A 10,979-nucleotide genomic window follows, 5' to 3' on the forward strand; every position below is an offset into this window, starting at 1 on the left:
GAGTTTCACCATGTTAGCCAGGCTGGTCTCAAACTCCTGACCTCAGGTGATCCACCTGCCTCCCAAAGTGCTGGGATTACAGGCATGAGCCACTGTGCCCAGCCATTTTTTGTATTTTTAGTAGAGATGGAGTTTTGCCATGTTGGCCAGGCTGGTCTTGAACTCCTGGCCTCAACTCCTGGCCTCAAGTGATCCGCCTGTCTCAGCCTCCCGAAGAGCTAGGATTATAGGTGTGAACCACTGTGCCTAGCTGACTTATGTTTTCTGCTATGTTGAGAATTGACTGTTGAGAGGTAAGAATCGAGGCAAGAAGACTAGTTAGGAGGCTAGTGCCATGACCCAGGTCAGGAATGTTGGTAGCTGAGAGTGGAGCCGATTCCAGATATATGATGAAAGTAGACCCGCAGCATTTGTTGACAGGTTGGGTGTGGGAGGTGTAAGAGAGGAGTTTTGGCTTGAGTAATTTAGAAAGATGACATGGCTATTTCCTGATGTGGGGAAGACTGTGGGAGAAACACAATGGGGAGGAGTGGAGTCAGGAGTTGAGTTTTAGAGGTATTAAGTTTGAGATTCCTAACATATCCCAGTAGGCAGCTGAATATATGGGTCTGGAACCCAAGGAAGGACTTAGAAGGGAGATATCAATTGCTGAATCCTGAGCAAGTAGGTGGTATTAAAAATCATAAGACTGGATGTGGCCACTAAGAGATGAGTGAAAATAGGGAATATAGAGAATAGGTCCAAGGATTCAGCCCTGGGTACTCTGACATTTAGGGTGGGGAGTGGGTGGGAATGAGGAAGTACTAGCTAGGAAGACTGAGAAGGAGCAGCCAGTGAGACAGGAGAAAAACCAGGAGTCTCCAGTGTATTGAAACCCAAGTTGGCCGGGCGCGGTGGCTCATGACTGTAATTCTAGCACTTTGGGAGGCCGAGGCAGGTGGATCACCAGGTCAAGAGATCGAGACCTTGGGAGGTGGAGACAGGTGGATCACAAGGTCAGGAGTTCAAGACCAGACTGGCCAAGATGGTGAAACCCCATTTCTACTAGAAATACAAAAATTAGCCAGACGTGGTGGCGTGTGCCTGTAATCCCAGCTACTCGGGAAGCCAAGGCAGAGAATTGCTTGAACCCAGGAGACGGAGTTTGCAGTGAGCCGAGATGGCGCCACTGCACTGCAGCCTGGGCAACAGAGTGAGACTCCATCTCAAAAGAGAGAGAGAGAGAGAGAGAGAGAGAGAGGTCGAAACCAGCCTGGATGGTGAAACCCCATCTCTACTAAAAATATAAAAGTTATCTGGGCGTGATGGTGCGTGCCTGTAGTCTCAGCTACTCAGGAGGCTAAAGCAGGAGAATTGCTTGAACCCAGGAGGCAGAGGTTGCAGTGAGCCAAGTTTGTGCCACTGCACTCCAGCCTGGCGACAGAGTGAGATCCCGTTTAAAAAAGGAAAAGAAAGGAAGAAAGGAAGGAAGGAAGGAAGGAAGGAAGGAAGGAAGGAAGGAAGGAAGGAAGGAAGGAAGGAAGGAAGGAAGGGAAAGAAAGAAACCCAAGTCAAAAGGATTTTTCAAGGAAGAGGCAGTTGGATGCTGCTAAGGAATCAAGTAAGATGAAGAATGAGAATTGACCATTGGATTTAGCACATGGGGGTCTTAAAGGAAAATTTCTATGGAAATAGTATGAGCAAAAGCCTTACTCAAGTGGATTCAAGAGATGGGAATTGGAGGCAGCCTACATGGACAACTCATACGCAGATTTTTGCTGTCAAGGAAACAGAGAAGTGGGTAGTAGCTCTAGGGAGATGTGGGGTCATCAGAATTTTTTTTTTTTTTTTTTTTTGAGATGGAGTCTTGCTCTGTCACCAGGCTGGAGTGCAATGGCGTGATCTTGGCTCACTGCAACCTCTGCCTCCCCGGTCAAGCAATTCTCCTGCCTCAGCCTCCTGAGTAGCTGGGACTACAGGCTTATGCCACCATGCGCAGCTAATTTTTGTATTTTCAGTAGAGACGGGGTTTCACCATGTTGTCCAGGATGGTCTCGATCTCTTGACCTCATGATCCGCCCACCTCAGCCTCCCAAAGTGCTGGGATTACAGGCATCAGTCACCACGCCCGGCCCCATCAGAAATATTTTTTTAAGATGGAAAGAAATAATAGCATGTAGAGATGCTGTGGGACTAATCCAGTGGAGAGAGAAACATTCATGGGGCAGGAGAGAACATAGAGATTTCAGAGGAATGTCCTTGAGAAAGTAAGAAGGAGTGAGATGTAGCCCAGGTGCCCAAGTGGAGGGTTGGCTGCATTTGGCAGAGGCATTGACAGGACATCTTCAAGAACAAGAGGGAAGGCAGATAGGTAATAAGATGGGCAGTGGAAACTTGTGGAAGTTTTTTTTATTTTTTCACTGAAATAGGAAGCAAGGCCATAGGCTGAGAGTGACAGTGGGAGAGGGTACCCTGGAAGGCTGAGCGGAGTTGTTTGGGCAAGTGGGAGAAAGATGCAGTAAGGAAACGCACAGGCTTACCAGGCAGCACGAAGGAAGGGCCACCAAAGAGGGACAGTTTGGTGAGTAGGTTTTCATAACATGTGATTGGGAGGCTGAAGTGGGAAGATCGATTAAGCCCAGGAGTTTGAGATCAACCTGGGCAACGCAGTGAGAGCTCATCTCAAAAGAAAAAAAAAAAAAAAAAAAAAAAAAAGATAAGGCCGGACCGCAGTGGCTCACACCTGTAATTCCAGCACTTTGGGAGGCCGAGACGGGTGGATCACCTGAGGTCAGGAGTTTGAGACCAGCCTGGCCAACATGGGGAAACCCCGTCTCTATTAAAAATACATAGATTCACCAGGTGTGGTGGTGCACACCTGTAATCCCAGCTACTCGGGAGGCTGAGAAAGGAGAACTGCTTGAGCCCAGGAGGTGGAGGTTGCAGTGAGCAGAGATTGCACCATTGCACTCCAGCCTGAGCGACAGAGTGAGACTCCATCTCAAAAAAAAAAAAAAAAAAAAAAAAAAGATCAGAGAAGTATAGTTTTTTTTCCTTTAGCAGCTGTTAGGGTTCTCAGATACAAACACCAGAACCTCTTCTAGTTAAACAGAGAAGGACTTTATTAAAGCATATTAGGAAGGTCATAGACTCTCCAAGAAAGCAAAAGTCAGGCTCAAGAGCAATGCAGCCAGGAACAACACCCACAGCCTGTTGTGAGATCACCACTCCAGCAGAAACCCCACTGCTGCTGTTGGTAGGCTGGGGCACCTCCTATCGCACGACTGGTACAGGCACTGGACATCACAGCCTTTGTGCTGTTGCCCCTTAAGCAGGACACCTCTACCAATGCCTGTGTCTACTTCCTTGCATGACCCACATCTGAACTAAGCTCTGGTGTGGGTGTGTCTGTTTGACAGAGACCAAGGCATGTGTCTGGGAGGTGCAAGGGAGGGTGAGGAGTGAGTTTCTTGTTTCTACTTCAAGGAGGTGAACTTAGAATGGGAGAAATTTGCCCATCATTGGAAAAGATGATTAAAAGATGTTGGGTTATCATCAAGCATGAGAAATGTCCAGGATAGCAGTTAATGTTTTATTTATTTTAAACATTTAGATATCAAACTTACTATATGAAATTCACATGCTTCTATTTTCAGTGCAGCCGGAAGCTGCTGTGCGTGGCACTCATTTCATTGTAGCCATGGTATCAGGATTGCCAAGGAACTTTATAAACACTTCCATTTCTAGTAATTTTTTTTTAATTGTGTATACATTTAAGGCTGGGTGTGATGGCTCATGCCTGTAATCCTAGCACTTTGGGAGGCTGAGGCAGGCGAATCACTTGAGGCCAGGAGTTTGAGACCAGCCTGGCCAACATGCAGAAACCCTGTCTCCACTAAAAATACCAAAACATTAGCACACGTCTGTAATTTCAGCTACTTGGGAGGCTGAGGCAGGAGAATCTCTTGAGCCCGGGAGGGGGAGGTTGCAGTGAGCTGAGATTGCGCCACTGTACTCCAGCCTGGGTGACAAAGTGAGACTCTCTTAAAAAAAAAAAAAAAAAAAAGTGTGTACATTAAAAAAAACCTCACTTGTATGAAGGGAATACAAGGAAACCAGGAAACCAGGAAATGACTCAAAGCTGCCTTTTCCTTTACTACCTGGTCCATAGCATGAACTGACCTTGAAACCCTAGCCGCCGTGCTTTCTACGTAAGACTGTAACATAGCATTTGAACTTCCTGCTTATCGTTGACTCTAGGTTAAACCCATTCCTTATAAATTTTATTTGCGTTATAGAACATCATTTGTCCTCTTCAGTTTAGTTCTCAGTCTGAGACACCAGATTTTTGGGGGAGCACTAGACATAAAAATCTGTTATTCCCAGTGGACCTAGGGGCTCAAGGGGCCAAATGGCAGGTTTGGTAGGAAAGTTGGCTTTTCTGCCACTCTCCCACCCCAACCCTGCTCTGCTGCTCCTAGCCACTGCCTATGGGTGGGTGTTCACCACGGAAGTGGCCACAGCCTTATTAAATTACCACGCTCCTAGGTCGGTTTCTCTCTCTCTCTCTCTTTTTTTTTTTTTTCAGATTCAGAAACTCCCTATGACCCCTATGATTAATAAATAAATAGGCTCTGGGGATTTATTCATGCTAAGCACAGTCACAGGAGACCAATCTACAAACCAGTCTCATTCACCCATTGGGCAAGTATTTTCTGAATTCCTATTCTTGGCTAGGCAATGGGAAGTGCATGAGTGCACACCACAGACGTGCTCTAGTCACTGTTATGGTAACCCTTGCTGTTGGGTGGGAAATCAAACAACAATCAAACTCATTTTGAACTATGATGGTAGTGGTGGAAAAGGAGGAGAAGTAGTGGGACTCCAGATGAATTTCGGCAGCAGAGTCTGTAAGACTTGCTGATGTGGAACCTTCAGGAAAAGAAAGAGGTGAGATGAAGAAGATGGAGAGAAAAGCAAGTGTTGGGGAGAAATCCACATGCTAAAGTTTTCATGTTCATTGGAAGACATGGCTAAGTTGAGGCTCCAAAGGAGTTACCCACAGAAGAGACACCCCTTGAAGTGCGTAGACTATGCAGGAGACAAAACAAATTGGCTTAAGTTAATTGAAAATGTTATTAGCATATTACTGATATTTCCATTCGTCATACCGGGGATAGCATAGTGACGATGTCGTATCAACACACGTGGGGCTGGGCGTGGTGGCTCACACCTGTAATCCTAGCACTTTGGGAGGCTGAGTCAGGAGAATCACTTGAGCTCATGGGTTCGAGACTAACCTGGGCAACATAGTGAGACCTTGTCTTGATAAAAACAAAAACAATGACAAAACAGGGCCAGGCACGGTGGCTCACACTTGTTATCCCAGCACTTTGGGAGGCTGAGGCAGGCGGATCACGAGATCAGGAGTTCAAGACCAGCCTGGCCAACACAGTGAAACCCCATCTCTACTAAAAATACAAAAATAAGCTGGGTGTGGTGGCAGGTGCCTGTAATCCCAGCTACTTGGGAGGCTGAGGCAGGAGAATTGCTCGAACCTGGGAGGCTGACGTTGCAGTGAGCCAAGATCTTGCTACTGCACTCTAGCCTGGGCAACAAGAGCGAAACTCCGTCTCGAAAACACAAACAAACAAATAAACAAACAAACATTTAAAAAAAGAAAAAGTTTCAAATTAAAAGCCAAAAGAAAAAGAAAACAACAAATAACAAGGACTAGTTATTTTTTCTCTCTAGACAAGAATTGGTTAGATAACTACGTAAATTGTACTTGAACTGTCTGTTTTCTAGATTTTATGTACACTGCTGTCTTCTCTCTCTGCCCGCATTATTACATCATCTGTGTCTGTCCTTTCTTCATCTGAACATACATATTCATAACAAGTTACCACTCACAAGTCTAAAGATAATTTCCTGACTGATTACATTTTGTATGGGTTCCTTCTTGAATAAAGGGCACTTTGTCATAAGCGAGCTTCCTCCAAAACAGACCTCCCGGTATGCAACTTCTTGGCCATTTCGTGCGGAAACAGATCACCAATTTTTGTTTGAGTCCTCCACAGAACTCTTGTCCCTAAGTTGGGGGCTCACTTTACTTTTGCTCCAGGAACCACCAACATCCCAACCTGCTCACCTTCACAGTGGTCCTGGGTTCCTGGCCCGTGGTAGGCTTCCCCTACGTTCCTCACACCTTTCCCTTACCTGTGGGGTGCAGGAGACAGAATGCCTGGAGTCAACAATGCTTTTACAGATCTCCAAAGACAGGTTTTCATTTCTTTTCAAATCAAAAGAAGGCCAGGGCAGGGCACAGTGGCTCAGCACTTTGGGAGACCGAAGCAGGTGGATCACTTGACATCAGGAGCTCGAGACTACCCTGGCCAACATGGTGAAATCCCACCTCTACTAAAAGTACAAAAATTAGCTGGGCATGGTGGCATGTGCCTGTAGTCCCAGCTACTTGGGAGGCAGAGGTTGCGATGAACCAAGATCATACCACTGCCCTGCAGCCTGGGCGACAGAAGGAGACCTCATCTCAAAAAAAAAAAAAAAAAAAAAAAGGCCAGGTGGCTCACGCCTATAATCCCAGTGCTTTGGGAGGCCGAGGTGGGAGGATACTTGAGTCCAGGAAACTGTACTCCAGCCTGGGCAACAGAGAGAGCCTGTTTCTAAAAACTGAAAATAATAAAATAAAATAAAAATGTGTTAAGTCAAAGAACAGGTTTTAATACATAACATTAATATATTTGTCTGTATACTAATGCAGTTGTAAAATACAATTTTTAATACTTTTTTGTGGAAGAAGAGGTGCGTGAAGGCAAAGGAGCCTGAGGCTCATGAAAACCTTTGCGTAAGATGGGGTCAGGCCCTTCGACCTCTCCTTCTGGAGCCCATGTATTGTTTCAGGCTTGCTCTTCCTCCCTCATCATTTAGAGTGTTTATTTATATTTCCTCTTTAACCTTTCTCATTGTTCTGAAAGTACAGGATATGACATGGCTCAGTGACCAGAATGGACCTCTATTATTTCCATTCCCAGAATATAAATATCCAAACTGCTTCCAACCAGATAGGAATAGTCAAAAGCAGACAATCATCTCAGCTACTGCAGGCTTTCCTCTTTGGAACCCACCTATGGTCATCCTGTCAGTCTGACATGAATCTGGTCACTGGGGTGGGTGCTCTTCCAAGGCCCAAACCTTGCTGGCAGGAACGGACCAAAGAATCGAGCAGCGCTGATGCTGCTGTCACTGCATGCCACATCCTCTTCACGGCCCTCGACACCCTGAGGACACTGACACCAGAGGAAGTTTTAAAAACACGCTGTGTCTGAATTATCCAAGAAAGAACAGAAAAGATTTGTTTGGCTAAAATCAACAGGGTCTTATGTTATAACTGCAGTTGAAAGGCTTAAATCAGTTCCCTTTAAAGCAGCAGCCACCCCCAGACATTTTACGGGTGACTCCTTTTTCTTTTCTGTAATACATTTGAACAAAACTCACGTAATTTTAGATCGTATATGATATACAAATTTATAGACCTTCCAGTTATTTCCATCTGAGTCCCCTTTTCAGGCTTTTATCTCTGCTTCCCCTCACTCCCCAGTTAGGATCCTCTCCTTCTCTCAGCTCTTCTTTCTCATTCCACTCTCCTAAATGCAATCAGAGGATGAGTCAAGGGGAAGCAAAATAAATACTGCAGCTGCTTTCTCTCTTTGTTTTTACAGAAAAGTCTGTGTGGCTGCTTTTGAAGAAGGAAGCTGCTTTCGATTATGTAAGACGATGTTCTCTTTGGTAAAAGCTTTGGTCTGGTCTCAAGAGGCTTGGCTTTTTGTTGTTGTTGTTTTTTCTTTTTGAGAAGGAGTCTTGCTCTGTCTCCCAGGCTGGAGTGCAGTGGCATGATCTCGGCTTGCTGCAACCTCCACCTCCCAGGTTCAAGCAATTCTCCTGCCTCAGCTTCCCGAGTAGCTGGGATTACAGGCGCACACCACCGTACCCAGCAAATTTCTGTATTTTTAGTAGAGATGGGGTTTCACCATGATGGCCAGGCTGGTCTGGAACTCTTGACCTCAGGTGATCCACCCACCTCAGCCTCCTAGATTGCTGGCATTACAGGAGTGAACCACCACACCTGGTCTAAGAGGCTTGGCTTCTAGTCTTGTCTCTTGTGATTTTTACTCTTTCTTTACTCTTGTGTCTCTTTACTCTCTGGGACTAGAGTTCCTCTCTGTCAAAAGAGGAGAACAAACTCCCCAGCAGGTCTATGTAACAGAGAAGAGGAAGAGGAAGAGCCCAGTTTAGCTGGGTAGATGCTCTTTGGGAGAAGTTGACTTCCCCTTATCGCAAAGCATATGTATTCACTTTGGAGACCATCTAGAGTGGCCCAATTCCAAGTCATAGGAGAATGAGAAGGTAGCCATGAGGAGGGCTAAATAGAGAGATGGAATGCCTTAGACTGGGCTAGCATAATTGTATGCCTGTGATTGCCCGATAGAACCAATTTCAGGGTGACCTGTTGTCTTATGCAGTGTGTATTTGCTCTCCTTTCCTTTAACTTGGAGTGAACTAATGTAAAAAGGCCAAAGACCCCAGCCCATTCTGCAGGAGTGTAATCTTTTATATATGTGTGTGTATATATATATATTTTTTAGACAGGGTCTTGCTGTGTCACCCAGGCTGGTGTTCAGTGGCACGACCTCGGCTCACTGCAACCTTTGCCTCCCAGGTTCAAGTTATTCTCCTGCCTCAGCCTCCCAAGTAGCTGGGATTATAGGCGCCTGCCATTATGCCCGGCTAATTTTTGTATTTTTGGTAGAGACGAGATTTCACCATGTTAGCTAGGCTGGTCTTGAACTCCTAACCTCAAATGATCCACCTGCTTTGGCATCCCAAAGTGCTGGGATTACAGGTGTGAGCCACTGTGCCCGGCCAGGAATGTAATCTTAAATATGGAAAAACCTCACTCCCTAAAAAACAAACAGTGAAGTCCTCTCTGGTCTGCTGTCCTTCCTGATCCCAACGCTTTACTGTTTTACTTCAGCCAGGCAGCATTTACAGAGCATCCACTTTTTGCCAGGCCCTGTGCTTAGAGCCAGGGGTATGAAGAGCATCCGTCCTCTCTTAGATTGTTGGGGACCAGCCTCATCACCACCCATAGGGTACCCAAAGTCCAGTGGCGACGAAGGAATGAGAAAAGATAGGTTAAGAGTGCACAAAGAGTGGGGGCCAGGGGGCCAATTGCAAGATGGAGGCTGCGAAAGGTCCAGAGTTCTGGTCTCCACACTGTTTATTGAGGACAGTCACAGATCTAAGAAGCAGATGTTCAGGGCGAAACAGTGAAAGGGAGGCAGTATGTCATAGGCGTAATCTATAGCAATAGTGGTTTAAATGAATCTCCTTTGTGCTCAAACAGCATACTTTTAACTTATCGAAAAGTAGCTAGTGGGAGTGGGCTTAACTAGGAGCCTGAACGTCTGTCCATTTCGATGCTTCAAAGGAGTGTCTTTCTCCTTGAACACAGTGTTTATAGATAAGAAAGCAGGTTGCGCTCAGAGCATGGGAACATAATGGCGATAAGAAGGCTTTCCTCCTCAGAGCCCTTTAGTGACTTTCCACAACTTATTGTCCCATATTTTTATGGCCAGTTTATGCAGGCACCCCACATGCCCTTTTCCCAACATAGATTGGGGTCCCCAGCCTCTGGGCCATGGACTGGTGCCAGTCCGTTGCCCTTTAGGAACCAAGTTGCACAGTAGGAGGTGAGTAGCAGGTGAGCAAGAATTACTACCTGAGCTCTGCCTCCTGTTAAATCAGCTGCGGCATTAGATTCTGTTAGGAGCACAAACCCTATTGCAAGAGATCTAGGTTGCAGGTTTCTTATGAGAATCTAATGCCTGGTGATCTGTCACTGTCTCCCACTACCCCCAGATGGAACCACCTAGCTGCAGCATGACAAGCTCAGGGCTCTCACTGATTCCACATTATGCTGAGTTGTATAATTATTTCATTAGATATTACAATGTGATAATAATAGAAATAAAGTGCACAATAAATGTAATGTGCTTGAATCATCCTGAAAACATCCCCACCCCAATTCTGTGCAAAAAATGTCTTCCACGAAACCAGTCGTTGGTGCCAAAAAGGTTGGGGACCACTGTCTTAGACGGTCTCCTTTTCCCACTCTTTCTACAACCTATCTCCATATAGAGTTAGAGTAATATTTTCAATGTGTAGGTCATACCTCTTCCCTGCTCTATACCCCCAGTGGCTTCCTTCTGCATTTAGGATAACATCCAAAACCCCAGGCCCTTTACAACAGGGCCCTGCAGAGTCTGACCTGAGCCCACTTCTCTGACCGCATCCTACCCTTTTTGTTGCAGACACCACCCTGATGCCTAAATCAGGGCTCTTTTTTTAGTTGTGGTGGTGGGAAGGCTGGCAGGCACATTGAGACATCGAGTTGGGTTCATCACAATTCTCAGGTCAAGCACACTGGCATCATAAGTCCCCTCTCTAGCTTTGTGTATTTCTTTTTTTTTTTTTTTTTTTTTTTTTGAGACGGAGTCTCGCTGTGTCTCCCAGGCTGGAGTGCAGTGACGTGATCTCGGCTCACTGCAAGCTCCGCCTCCCGGGTTCACGCCATTCTCCCGCCTCAGCCTCCCAAGTAGTTGAGACTACAGGCGCCCGCCACCACGCCCGGCTAGTTTTTTGTATTTTTAGTAGAGACGGGGTTTCACCATGTTAGCCAGGATAGTCTCGATCTCCTGACCTCGTGATCCACCCGCCTCGGCCTCCCAAAGTGCTGGGATTACAGGCTTGAGCCACCGCGCCCGGCCAGCTTTGTGTATTTCTTATCTTTTTTTTTTTTTTTTTTTTTTTTGAGATGGAGTCTTGCTCTGTCACCCAGGCTGGAGTGCAATGGCAGGATCTTGGCTCACTGCAACCTCCACCTCCCGGGTTCAAGCAATTCTCCTGCCCCAGCCCCCGAA

Source organism: Macaca thibetana, chromosome 11 (genome assembly GCF_024542745.1).
Source record: "Macaca thibetana thibetana isolate TM-01 chromosome 11, ASM2454274v1, whole genome shotgun sequence".
In the NCBI taxonomy this organism is placed as follows: Eukaryota; Metazoa; Chordata; class Mammalia; order Primates; family Cercopithecidae; genus Macaca; species Macaca thibetana.